Source organism: Lonchura striata, chromosome 1, assembly GCF_050655825.1.
Source record: "Lonchura striata isolate lonStrDom1 chromosome 1, ASM5065582v1, whole genome shotgun sequence".
Classification (NCBI taxonomy): domain Eukaryota; kingdom Metazoa; phylum Chordata; class Aves; order Passeriformes; family Estrildidae; genus Lonchura; species Lonchura striata.
Genome location: NC_140703.1, coordinates 91,091,990 through 91,105,870, shown reverse-complemented (window position 1 = coordinate 91,105,870; position 13,881 = coordinate 91,091,990). Strand labels below are relative to the sequence as shown.

Below are 13,881 nucleotides of genomic sequence, written 5' to 3'. Positions count from 1 at the left end.
TCAATGAAGCTCTCATGAGCAAGAACAATCCTGCCAAATGGCTTAATCCAGGTTCCTTCTGCAGGCTGTTTCCAGCCTGAACATTCAGCACACGGATGTTACAGCAAATCACCTATCAGACAGAAGTCTGTCTGTCTGGTAAAACACTCATAGGTAGCAACTCTGGGACACACCTTCCATAACACAGGAAATTAAATTTAAGCTGAAATTTCAGCTAAGCAAAAATTGCATAAAAGGTTTCTGATGTTCACATTCACCTTTCTTATAGCCTGTGACTCTAAGACTGCATTTTTTGCAGTCAAAACTTTCCTGCATAAAACCAGTGTCCAGAAGAACAGCTCTGAAGCAATACCTCGATTCAGAATTATAAATCTTTAGAACTAGTTGTTCAGATGTTTTTCAAAAACTTAAAAATAAGGATTAAGAAAACAGTCATGAGACAAATCAAGTAAGACTGGGTGAGAATTTTGCCTCAGTACATAGCCTTGTTGTTATTAAACCAGTAACTGGAGCAGAAATCTCCTTCTAGACAGATATAAAAGGCAAAAAAAAGGGGGTGTTGACGAGTCATTAGTCTGAATTACTGGAAAGTGGGCAGCAAACTGACAGGTAGCTTCCAGCAAATTTCTGTATAAAGATTTAGTAGAACTTTCCCAACCAAAGATTTGAGACTTTCAGGACTTTCACTCCTGATCACTAAGAAAGGCTTAGACATTACCCCAAGGAAGCTTCAATATTTAGAAATCTGATAATGCACATGTGATGGGGAAATGTCAGCAGAATGTGGCTACTTTTAGCACTGTGGGAGATGGACAGCAGGGAATTCTGTTCATTAAGATCTTTCAGATTGCTTGATCCATATTATTTAAATAGTGCATCAGTCTAAATCAGAAAGAAAGACAGTGTCCTTTTTTACATTTGTTATTTTGCTTTGTGTTGTCTGTAATTGCTGTAAACAGATCCTGCAGTTACTGAGCTATATAGTAACTAAATCATCTATCTTGGAGAAATTCTTCCTGTTCTCCTGATGACTCTGCCTCTTTTGGTCACCCCCAGTACCTCCCCACATTCCAGTCATGGCTCTGTTTGTATTCCTCTATTTTTCACAGTACCAGTAGCTCAGACTGGAACATATTTGCACCTCTCTCCCTTATGCTAATGGACCTTGCTATGAATGGCCCCTTCTGTGAGGACACACGTGAGCTCCCAGAGCTCAGCAGCATTTTGTTGAGGGCATTGACACAGAGGTACTCTGCTGCCAGCTTTATTCCATAAATAACTACAGCATCATTTTTTGGAGAGAGGTGGCAAGAGTGGTGAGAAACCACAGTGTCTCTTACACCATCACCCTGTCCCAGTTAAATGAGTGAATTCCATCAAAATCCTTCTCCCCTTCAGACTTCAACACTTGTCTAAAGCAGATGGCCCCATAAATAATACATCCTAGGAAACCTGATCAGTCACCTCTGGGATATGCTTGAGCTCCTGTCTCTCATCATATCATCACTAGATTAGCTCTGGGAATTCTTTTAATTTAATCCTTTTAACAGGTCATGTGTGCAAGAAGCAGTGACTGGGAAATTAGATGCATTTGACTGGGCTGCATTGTTGGTAGCCTGAAGTCAGCAGGTCCCCACCCAGTCCTTTTGGGGATTTTTTGGGCTCTGCACTCAGTGCTGACCCCTCACTACCCAAGCCCGAGGCAATGAGGCCCAGGACTGCTGTGGCTGAACATGGGGAGGCCAGGAGAAAGGGGCCATGGGCCAGAGTATATGAGCAGCACCATCACATGTGGCCAGAGTGTTCTCAGCAGGAAAACTTTAATCAGGGAGGTGCTTGCTACCTCCACTGGGAATGGAAAATGACGTTTATTTTAGGATGTAAGATGGAAATCTGTAAATTCCATTTTCTTTGTCTTTAGTCCCCTATACTTATTCAAATTATTGGATTTTAGCAGGGGCTCAGAGACATCCCACAGGATTTATTCTCACATTCCTCAGTTCAGGTAAGTGGGAAGAAATTCTGGTTACCAGTGCTGAGGTGGGTCTTTTTACAGTTACCTCCAGTGACACCAGTCTTGGGGCTTCCTGCCCTCCCTGCCCTGCCACAACCCCAGCACCACACACATTGGCAAAACATCCCTGCTCGGTTTGTTCTCCCTTCATCGCAATGCCTGCAAGGATGGGTGTGCAGGGTGAAGCTGGGTCTGTTCTCATGGGGAACAGAGGCAAGAACAGGACTGCTTTCCATGCCTCCATGCCTGTGAAGCCACAGCCTGGCCCATGTGCTAATTCAGGCTCCAGCAGGCATGCTCAAAGTTCCATTTCCGAAGGGTTTGGAAACCACTCTGATTTTTTAAAGAATTGGTACCGGAAAAGAAAAGCTGGGCTTGAGTCTTTATCTGGAAATGCCTGCAGGATGCAAATATTTGAACATAACATTGCTAAACCAGAATGGCTTTTAAATCATAACAAATCATATCTTGCATTTCTGCAATTCCTTTCATCCTATGTTCTCTTCACAAACATAAACACATGAAGTTCAATAACACATCTGGCAAAGCATTGTGCTGTGTGGGAGCTTTCACATCCCAGTTTGGCAGATGAGCAGACATGTGGGGTCAGTGGTGGCTGCCCGTCCCACATCAGACAGGATATCTGCAGCAGTGGTTGGAACATGGCCAAGATCTCAGCTCAAGTTGGGAGAAATCTTTCCCTGGTATCCCTGGGGATTTATTTGTCGAGAGACTTGGTCACAGATCCAGAAAATAAAATCTTGAGGACTTCTGGGGACAAAACAAACGCAGCTTTTCCAGCTATCTTTTTTGAGCTTTTCTGTGTCCATCCAATGCTTTGGCAGTGTGGAGATGTCACATTTCGGTTTCTGTCTTCTGCATACCCGGTTGGTATTCTGCTGGAAACCAATTATCAAGAGACACATTTACTGTGTGGCAAATCAGAATTTGTTATTATCACCACCCCATTAATTTCCACACACATCTGCTAGAGTGCTTGTTTCTGCCTGTGTCTCACATTTATCTTCATCTAATCCACTTTTTACTGCCCTTGTCTTAGTGCCAGAGACTATCATGAGGCACTGTAAACACTTGTTAGTTAACCACTTATGATCACCAGCTCTTCAAACTCCACATTACACTAGTTGTTGGAGTTTAGTGAGTTTAAGATCTCCCATAACATTATTATTTCACTGCATTATGAAATAAGTCACAAGTAAGCATCCTGAGATGGCCCATGCCCCAGGGGCAGGAGGGGAGAGGAAGTTTGGGATTTTCAAAGAGGTCCAGGAACTGAGGAGCCCAGTTCCTCCTGCTTTGGGGCTGAGCTGAGCTCAGTCTGTGCCAGCTTCTTCTAGAAAGCTATACCCAAATCCTTTGATAAGCAAATAAGTCAAGAAGTTTGGCACACCCTAAGCCTTCTTCAGGTCCAGCTCCTGCCTAAATGTGCCCTGGCAGATCTCACACCACTGGCTGCTGCCATCCCTCTGATGCAGCAGGAAGGTGGAGTGGTTCCAGCTGGTAGGAAGCATCAGGCTCAGCAGCCTTTCATCTCCTCTCCAAATAGGACATGTCTCCAGTGAAGGGGGAATGTTTCTGAAAAGATAACATATCCTGCTATTAGAAATGCTGGCTTCATATCTACATCTACTTCCTACAGGACACCTCAGGTTAAAACGATTTCTGCTAAATCAAAAGTAATTTTTCTCATATTACTTGACAGCCTCTTCCTCTGTCAAATGCAATTATTTCCCATTAAATAAAGGGCTGCACCCAGGCTCATCAGGAAGCTGGAGAAGTCCAGCTCCCAGCTGAAATCTCTTCATCTCTGCTCAGCATTTAGATACCCAAAGCTCAGGAGATCTAAGCTAACTCCCTCCATGGCACTGCATCCCATTGGTACTCTCCTCTTTGGAGACAGAAGCAAAGCCTGGGGTCCATCAGCTGAGGAGGCTGTGGGGGTGTCAGACAGGAGTGGGCAGCAGGAGTCAGCACACCCATGGTGGCCTCTCCTCAGAGTGGTGGACATCAGCAGATGTTGCTCAAAGGTTTCTTCTGGCCCAGTTCTGTATCTGTCAATGAGCTAAATAAAATGCAAAAGGTGTTGATATCACCTCTGAGCACCAAACAATTGCCTTGGTGCACTATGATCCATCCTGTTTGGATTTACTCTGCCCCATTGGAGTTAAATTTCCTCTTTCTGCCTTTTTCTGAAATACATATACAGTAGGCAAACATTGGCAGGATAAAAATATCCTCCCAGAACCTTCCAGGCCGCTCCACAAAGCCTGGATGCGGGGACTTTCATTGCACTAATGGCCTTATCAACACGTGCTGGCACTGCCTGGTCCTGTAGCATTCCCCAGCCTCTCTGTGGAGCAAGGAGGCATCAAAGAGAGGAATCACTGTATTTTCATCTCTGCAGCAAGGAGGCACCAGAGAGAGGAATCACTGCACTTTCATCCACACAGCTACCTCCAGAAGTATGTGCCTGTACCAGATCTAATCTGCCTCAATATCCCCTCTGCACCTGACCCCCTGTGCCTTGGCTCTCCTGCCTGCTCACCACTCTGTGGCTCTGTATGGATTATGTGCAGGTGATCCAAAGAGAGCAGTGTGTTGTAAAGGTCATGGGTTGACACAAACTGGCAGAGGCACCCACCTTCTTCCCTCTTCAGGCTCTGCAACATCCCATTAACTTTAGCAGTAGGAGATTAGTTCTTGTGTTAAGGTTGAGTTCACCTGACTTAAATTTCTACCCACTGGATCTTGTTATCCCCTTGTCTGTAACTTTATACCGCTCCACCTTTCCCTTATCAGATAGATTTTTATGTCTGCATGAACATAAGGCTGCTAAGATTTCTCCTAGGTGAGAATGACAACCTTTCTGCCTCAAGTCACACCTGGGAAAGCTTGCTCTCCAGCCTGAGGGTCACCTGGACTGCTTTCCTGTGGCTCTCCCCAGTATTTCCTTGTTCTTCATGCAGCATGGACCCCATACCTGGGCATCTCTCTCCAGAGTGATCTTCTGCACACTGCACAGACAAATAGCAACGTGTGCTTCTGTTTGGTGCACCTCTTCTTGTGCAACATTGCCCTGGGAAGTTTGCTGAGGAGGCTATTCATAATCACTCTCATGGCCTGCCTGGGACAGATTCTCCTGTCTTACAGGTACTCCTTATATTTTCCAAGCGGCAATGTGCCTCTATTTTAGAAATATTTAAATATGTTTTGGATGGTGACTATTAACCAGACATTATTCTTTCTCAGTAACCTGTCATTATCACTGTGGTTTCACCCCCTAACTTTCCCACAATGCATTTTATTTTATAGCACAAGTTGATTGTAGCACTTAGTGATTTAAATACTAGAATAAATTTTGCTAGTTACAATTCTTTAATGATTTTCTTTTTTCACAGGTCTTCTTCACTATAATTAAATATGGATCTATTCCTCTAGAAATCTGTCTCTGGTGGTGGCTTGGACTATAATGATGACTGCCAGAATTCTGCTCCAGAATTCTCTTGTATTGTAGAAGAAAATACTGTTGATCTCCATGCAAAAAATTTAGAAGCATGCTTATTTAGAAGCAATTTAGCTTCTAAAGTTAAAGTTTAATTACTAAAGTATCTGAACATTTACCAGGTTAATTAGACTGGATCAACAAAATCTCATTCAGATGTAGTGGTTTTCTCATTTCCATTTAGATATGGATCTCTTTTAGCTTTATGCTATGAACCTTCATATCCAAGTCAGCAAAAAATGTATGCAGCCTTTTTTCTCTTCTCACTTGCTTCTTTTTTTTTCTCCTCTAATTTTTTGTCATTATATAATGGTACTCTCCTTAACTCCAAATGCATTGTTCTATCTGAAGCTCACTGGAGCTGATGAAAGTTCTTCCACTGCTCTCAGAAGGCCCTACCTGAGGCTCATAATTTATGCATTACCTCAGCTGTAAGCATCTGAGATATGTAAAGAATATAATCGCTTTCTATCATGTCTCCTTTTTGTTCCTTCTATTTTTTTCAAACACTCCATACAAGCTGTTAATGGAGCAAATGACATGGAAACATAATCTGTATTCCTGCAGGTTTTGTGGCTGTGCTTGCTGCTCATTCCTTATCACCTGAAGTGATAAAGCTGTGTTGGTGATACCGTAATTGAGTTAGTGGAAGTGATTTATCAAGTTGCCAACAGAGAATGAAAACTTTGGGGTCGTGGGGGGAAACAAGCAGGAGAATATGGACTTTTCAGAAACAAGAATCTTGCTTCTTATGCAAATGGTTATGTTAATAAAAATCAAGGGTGGGGGGTAACCCATAATCACAAGAATTTTGCTTACAGAACGACTGATAGCTTATCTAAGAAAAAGACTTTCAAAGCTTGCCCTGAAATGTCATATGGGTTTCATTATCTCTCTGATAAAACCTAGTGTGTAGGATCTGTTCTTCACTCCTTGCTGCTGATTAGGAATAAGTCTATAATTCTTCATTATGCAGAGAAAATGTGGAAGAATCCCATACTTGAATGCAGGAACAACATACTTCTAGTGTTTCTTTCATGGAAGAAAAAGATTTTTCTCAAGAACCAAATCTAAATCCTAATGTCTTCAAATGAAAAGCCTCAACAGAGTTTGAGACTAACTTTTGGTTATTTCACACTTACTTATATAAATTATTATCTAATATTTGCATTGTAGGACCACTCAAAAGGCCCAGACTTGGGGTTCCATTGAGCTTAGCTCAAGATAAGCATCAAGACATCAAATTTTGTAAGTGAACGTGCACCTAACAGCTGCTGCAGCCTGTGAAAGGGCAGAGCCCTGTGGCCATCCTCAGCAGCCTCAGGCCTGGGAGCTCCCCCTCTGCCAGGGCCTGGAAAAAAGTCAAGTCTTCCACAAGGGCTGCTGTGACCTCCGGCACATCCTGGGGGTGACACCAGCGGGCGGAGGGAGCAGCTGCCCACACTGCTGTACCTGTGGCCACACGATTGATGAAACTGCACCTCAGCAGTTAATCACTGAGCCAATGAGTTTAAAATTAAACTGGTGTTCAAATGTTGCTGAATGGCTTAGGAGAAAGTGCTGACACCTGGCAACAGCACTGCAGTGTGAGAGCTCATACAGCTTCTGGGCACTGGTGTCTGTGGAAGCTGCTTACCTTTGGAGATCACCACATTCCTCACCAAGCTCAAAATAAATTCATTACCACAAGAGGTTGAATTTTATTTGGCTGGGGAGTCATTGATTTGGAGAAATTCTCCCTTTTATTTAATTAATTGGGTTTTTTTCCTCTCTACAGGTACAGGAACTGTGAAACAACCCTATCAGTTATTCCTAATTTTGATAAATTAATTGTCTCCCTGTAGAGTGATTGATTACAGGAGATGCTGAAAAACACATTTGCACATTCAGAGTGCCTCAAATTAATTAATTATTCCACTTGAGTTACAAGTTAGTGAGCAGGATGAAGAAAATGCCTTTGGAATAACTGTTTGCAGCTCCCTTGTTTTTAGATAGGCAGCTAACAATTTACCGCTCCCTCCTTTTCACTTGTTTGTTTCATATAAACTAAAGAGTTTATTAAACTTGAAGCTTAACAAAGTTTGTAAAGTTTGTTAAAATAAAGTTTCTCAGGGAGGAGAGCCTCAATCATCCCTTTCAGTTTGATGCCAGGGCCAGCATGAGATGCCTAGAGCCTGAGAAGGATCACAGGTCATCAGGAGAGTGCCTGAAGGGCAGCACAAAGGAACTCCTGCCACCCCTGCCAGTGGCACCCCATCTTATCAGGGGGCCCAGCTTAAAAACCTCTGCTCAAACACACAGCATGGGGACTAAATGAGAGAAGTTAGGGTTGTGTGTGTGCCTGCAGAGCTACAGTCTTATCAGCATCTTGGAGACATGGCTCCTGTGACTGGGGTGTTGGAATGGGAGGATACAGCTCTTCAGGAGGGACAGGCAGGGGACATGAAGGACGTGGTGCTGCTCTCTATGTCAGTGACCAGCTGGCAAGGGAGGGGATTCTGCCTCACTGCTACACTCTGGTAAGACCCCATATGGAGTGCTGCATCCACTTCTGGGGGCAGAGGAAGTGTGTGGACCTCTTGATATGAGTGCAAAGAAGGACCACAAAGATGATTACTGGAACATCTCTCCTGTTTAGACATGCTGAGATTGGGGTTGTTCAGCCTTGAGAAAAAGAAGCCTCCAGGGAGACTTTATAACAGCCTTCCAGTTCCTGAAGGGAAAGGTGGAGAGGGACTTCTTACAAGGGCATGTAGTGATAGGACAAGGGGTAATGGCTTCAAACTGAAAGAGGACAGGTTTAGGTTAGGTATTAGGAATAAATTATTTACTGTGAAGGTGGTGAGGCACTGGAACAGGTTGCCCAGAGAAACTGCAGATGCCCCATTCCTGGAAGTGTTTAAAACCAGGTTGGATGGGGCTCTGAGCAACCTGGGCTAGAGGAAGGAGTCCCTGCCCAAGGTGGGGGGAGGAGGGGGTTGGAATGAGATATTTTTTAATGCTGCTTCCAACCTGAACCATTCTATGATTTTATGATTTTTCATATAAAAGGGAATGCAATCAGCTTTTCTATTAAATAAAAAAAGATGAGGCTTCCATTTTAAAAACACATTCACTGGCATCTCTTTATCTCTGCAGCACAATAGATGTTTTCTAAACTTTCTATTTCCCATTATACTGTGTGTTTTAGTTTCTGATTTTCTATCAATAGATCTGTAATGTATCTTTAAAATTGCTGTGGCAACATTTTGACTCATATTTTCTTCTCTTCTTTGTAAACAGAGGTGGCTTCCTTCATTGTAAGTCATTCCAGAAGCTCTGCAGGGCTCATTACCATGGGACCAGCATGGATCTTCCCATCTCCCCTAGACCTTCCATGGGGCTGCCTTGAGAAGACTGCAGCACAGCCCCCTGTGCTTTCCCTTTCAGAAAAGCCACTGAGCTGCCCAGAGGCACTGAGGGTGCAGTGCAGGAGGTACCTCTAGTCTGTCACAGCTGATGTGGCATTCAGACCCATTGGCCATGTGAATCCATGAGGAAGCACTGAAGAGCACCTTTGGCAACTCTCCCTCAGCCCCTCCATGTGCCCTGGTTTTTTGCTCTCCAGTTCCCATGCCAGGGCAACGCCTCCTGGCCAGAATACTAATGTAGCCTTGCAGATTTGTTAAACATCTGTGGGGTGAGGATGTCTCTACCTGTACAGTGTCTGAGAGACTGCATGATCCTGCCTGATGAAAGACGATGAAAGAGACATGACAAACAAAGGAGCATGGAGGGGGTGATAAGAAGAACTGTGATGAGGTCTCCAAAACCCCAACAGAGAAGCAGGCAGTGAAGGAATAGTCCCACAGCCAATCCAGCCAAATTCTGCAGCAAACTCATAGAGAAAATAAGGAAGGACTGTATCTGCAGGATTGTGGTGGCTGCCAAAAGTCCTTCCTGTTGATTCTTGAATTTCTGTTTCATGATTAAGGTGTCGAGAGGCCTCAGGCAGGTTTAAGACTGTGATATGCAAAGAGACTCCATTGATGCATGGGGAATGAGAAAGTCTTTGTCTAAAAAATCAAATTCAGAAGAAGAGTTTGGGATGCAAAAGTCAAAAGATTTCAAATATTTTACATCTGTGGACTTCAGGCAGTAAACTCCTCCCTTCAGCTCCTTCCTCTGGGTCACTTGGGACTTTCAGAACCAATTACAAGAGTCCTGCTCCCAACACAGACCTGAGTGCAAAGTAAAGCACAGTTAGGGCAATAATCCAAATTCTCCTACAAGCTCAGCCTGAACTACTAGTATCAGTAATACAACTGGAAGAAGCCTTTGAGTGATTAAATCCAGTCTTTGGCAGTCACAGGCAGCCATATAAAGGAAGGACCCACACCTTTTCCTTGCTTTGCCACAAAACACTTCATTAATCCATGAGAAAATCAAGATATTTGGTGCATACTTTATTTAAGTATGCAACAGCCACCCCAAAGGACCACAGAAAGGTAGCAATAAGGGCATGTCAGTAGAAAATGCCCAGATGGTATCTTTAGAGGCAACTCATCGGTTCTTGATTCGATTCTTGTTTATAACCTGGCGATCATCTCAATTCTGAGTTTGAGGATCAGAGAAATGACTCATCACTCATGAGGTTGCTTGGTCCTACATGGAGAAGCTTTTTCTCTTTTCACCTTCTCCCCTCCTGCTGTAGCCAGTCTCTGACCTCTAGAAGGGGGAGAGACATCAAGAACCACATCTTGTCCAAACCTTCCCTATTGCCCCTATTCGGATAAACTGAGCATGACAGGACGACAGGATGTGCCCTGGGTCCTTCAAAGGATCATCAGGAGCATGGAATTAACTAACCTTTATCCCACCCTGGCAGAAGTCCAGGTTAATGGAGCATTTTGCCAGGGAATCTGTGGCTGAGGATCTAGTTGTATTTTTGTGATAAACCCTGATTTAGAAGTGTAAATATTTAGCCAATGTTTGAATATCTCATATTGAAACAAGAAACCTCTGGGTAGCCATACATGTTAGCAAGGGACATGATAGGTAAGTAAGTAAGTAGGTAGGAGGCTTATTGTCTGCAAAATTATTTTTTCAGGCAAACAGATTAAAATCAGGGTTTGGGAAAACAAAATGTGAAAATGAGGACACCTTTAAAAGTTCCCAGATATGCTGTTATTTGACATGATGTCATGTTCTTCTATTTTTGTGATGCTTCCACAGCAATAATTTGATGTCACAAATAGAAAATAATGGTTTAAGGAGAGAGAGATATGAAGCAGGAGCAGATGACCTCTTTAAAGTTAATAATAATAATCCTCTTTTCCTGCAAAAACCTTTGGTGATAAAAAGCTAGAAGAAAAGTAGAAAAATGAAGTAATATACGAGTCCTAGAACTGTCACAGAAAACTGTGGTTTGTTTTAAAGCCTTCAAACAAGACAAAAGTGGGTCTATTGCTGCACCAAAAAAAAGTCAAAAGAAAATAAAAAAGATTCTTCTTTCTACGCTGGAATTCTGAGCAGAACACGGTCTTGAGCACCACATCAGTGCAGTTCCCACAGAAGACAAGGTCAGATCTTGACCCTTCACTTTATTTTTAAACACACTTTTTTGCATTTGAACATATAAGTAGTAGTAGTTCAAGGGAAAAATAAAAATGTCCAGATACTTCATGAAATATCAGCAAGGAATAAGTTGATTCTGTCTCCAGCTGATGCATTTATTGTCCCTATTGCCATGGTAGGACACCACAGTATACTGGACAAGCATACCCAAGTAGGTACATTATTTTCATTAGGATGAAATAAATGTCTCAGAAAATGCAGAATAAAAATTAATGGGAAAAAAAAAAAAAAAGGAGTACCAGATCATAAATTAGAGTAAATTTATGATCTGCCTTGAGTCAAGAGAATACAGAAGATAAATCAGGGAGAATTGAAGGATGTTACGTGCTGTTCTGAAGGTTGGCGAAAGAAGACTTCATTGAAGTGCCTGAAAGAAAAGAAGACTTTGGAAAGAAAAACTTCTTAAACATCAAAAGATAAAGGACACCAATCAGGCTTAGTGAGTTAGTCTTTGAAATGCAGCTTCTAAGTCAGCAAAACATGTACAGATTTAAGTAAAACCACACAATGTTCTCCCATACTTATGGAGTTATTTTCACAAATGAGACTGCATGTCTCTATTAACAAAATTCCTTTTTCTGCAGCCTGGATATCCAAAAATAAACCAGTAAAGCAGAAAATCCTCATGTTGAGAGAAACTGAGCGGACTACCAGAGCTGCCTATTTAAAATCTCTCCCAGAGTTGGATACATCCATTTGCTTACACATGCTAGTGCATATCTAATTGCTGCAGCTAACAACCCAGCTGCAAGGTGTAATCCAGGTCCTTTCATAGCCCAGACTGAGTGCATCAGGCTGGACATGGAAGCACCTTCCCACCATTGCTGTCAGCCTACTTTTGGGGTGATATTTTAGCACTAAAACAGGGAAGCTCAGTGAGAGGAGCCAGGGGAGGGAAGTTGCAGCGCTGGTTTTCTTGCATAGCTCATGAGTTTAAAGCACCCAAACAGGGGACCCACTTAAACCCACACCCATCCAGGCACACACATCATCTGTGTATTGCCTTCAGAGATAAAAGGTTTCATTTCCAGCTTGCAAGAGATGATGGCAAACAGCCTGGAGAATAATAGGGCTACTGAAGTGATTTTGAGGTTTGTTTGAAGGTGCTGGAATACAGCAGCAGAAAGAAAATCACGGCGAAGCCTGTAAGAGGAGCTGGACACATATCGTAAAACAGTATGTTATCACATAAACACAGTTTCTGAGGGACTTTCCCACCACAGCAGGGACATTTGTCCATAGTCCTGTGTTGCATGTGAGTTGAGAGTGGCATTTCCTTGAGCCACACGATGGAATGGGACAAGCATGGCCACCTTCCCCTTCTGGCAACACTTCTCAAGGAAAGACTTCCACAAATCTGAAGGAGCAAAACAAGAAGGCTCATTCTCTATTAAAAAAGAAAAAAAAATAGTCATTGTCCTACCAAGGAAACCTGAATAAATAAGAGACAGAAGGAAGATATTTACCTATTAAAAATAAATGATTCAGACATTAATTTTTGAGACTGGCACCATATGGCTGGAAAACATCTAAAGGAAAAAAGAAAAATTAATCCTCCTGAGATTGAATCTTCATTTGGTAGGAACTTGAGTAAGTGTGTACTCCCTGGAGGTGTTTTAACACTCCTTTTTAAAGCAGATGCCTGGCTGCTCACCTGTGGTACCAACACATGGATTTTCCTTTCATCAGTGGCTTGTGTTACTTTGGAGGTGTTGGGTTTGTTGCTCTTCCAGGACTAAAAAAGCATCACTTGTTGGTTCTTTCCCTATATACTGCTCTTTCAAGCAAAGACTAGACAGCATGCAAACCACATGCTAAATAATATTTATATACCTGTCATCTTAAGCACCCCTGTGGGCAGTCTGTGCCAGGGTGCCATCCCTGAAGTGCTTTGGGAGGACAGAGGGAAGGAAAGGCTGCAGGCACAGCGCTGCTGGCGCTGCTGGCACACAGAGGAAGGGCCAGGGGGTGCAGCCCCAAATCTGCCCAGACCTACAGCTTCTGCCAGCCCTGAGCCTGAGTTTCCTGTCCAGGAGACCTGTTACATCACTTCAGACTCCAGTCCAGGACTGAAATAAACATACTGGACAGACTGGGAGGGGTTGGGGGAGCAGAATCAGGCCAGGTTAATTAATAGTGGGTTTGAGACTGAAATTCCCAGTATGACTAAGCATATACTGAATGAGAATACAGTAAAATACAGGCAGGCCAGGCAGGCTTCATCCCAGGATTTGGGATCAGACATGGGAGAGCCCTGACCTTCTTTCTCCCCTGCCCATGGGGGACCAGACTGTGCAGAGGGTCCATTTTACTCCATCCTTTTACTTGCATCTTGCATGTGAATGGCTGCAGTGGGATGCATCAAAGGAGTTGAGGAATAAAAATCTGGTCTTGTCTAGGGCTTTGGCTCAGACATCCCACTGATGCTTTAGCAGCTCTAAAATAAGGTGGGGATTGAAGAAGGCAAGACAAGGGACACAAGGGATGAGATCTGTTGAGGAGAGCTGCCACTCCCTGAGAAGAATGGGTTAATTCCCATATCATAGCATATGATTCCCATCATATAGCATATGATAGGTCATGTATGTATTTTAATTATGTGTCATTTACTGCTCGAATCATGAAATGTCAGGGTCTTGCTCAGGCAAAGACACTACAGAACAACAGAGGGAAAAACATATTTGGGACAAGGCTGTAGGACTTGTCTGGGACTAGTAAAGGAGAAAAG

At 43.1% G+C, this 13,881-nt stretch overlaps 1 protein-coding gene across 1 annotated transcript in view; it reads right to left on the bottom strand.

Moving 5' to 3' along the window:
* Positions 1-13,881, bottom strand: part of ECRG4 (ECRG4 augurin precursor) — a 67,857-nt gene that overhangs the window by 22,944 nt on the left and 31,032 nt on the right. The window lies entirely within an intron of this gene.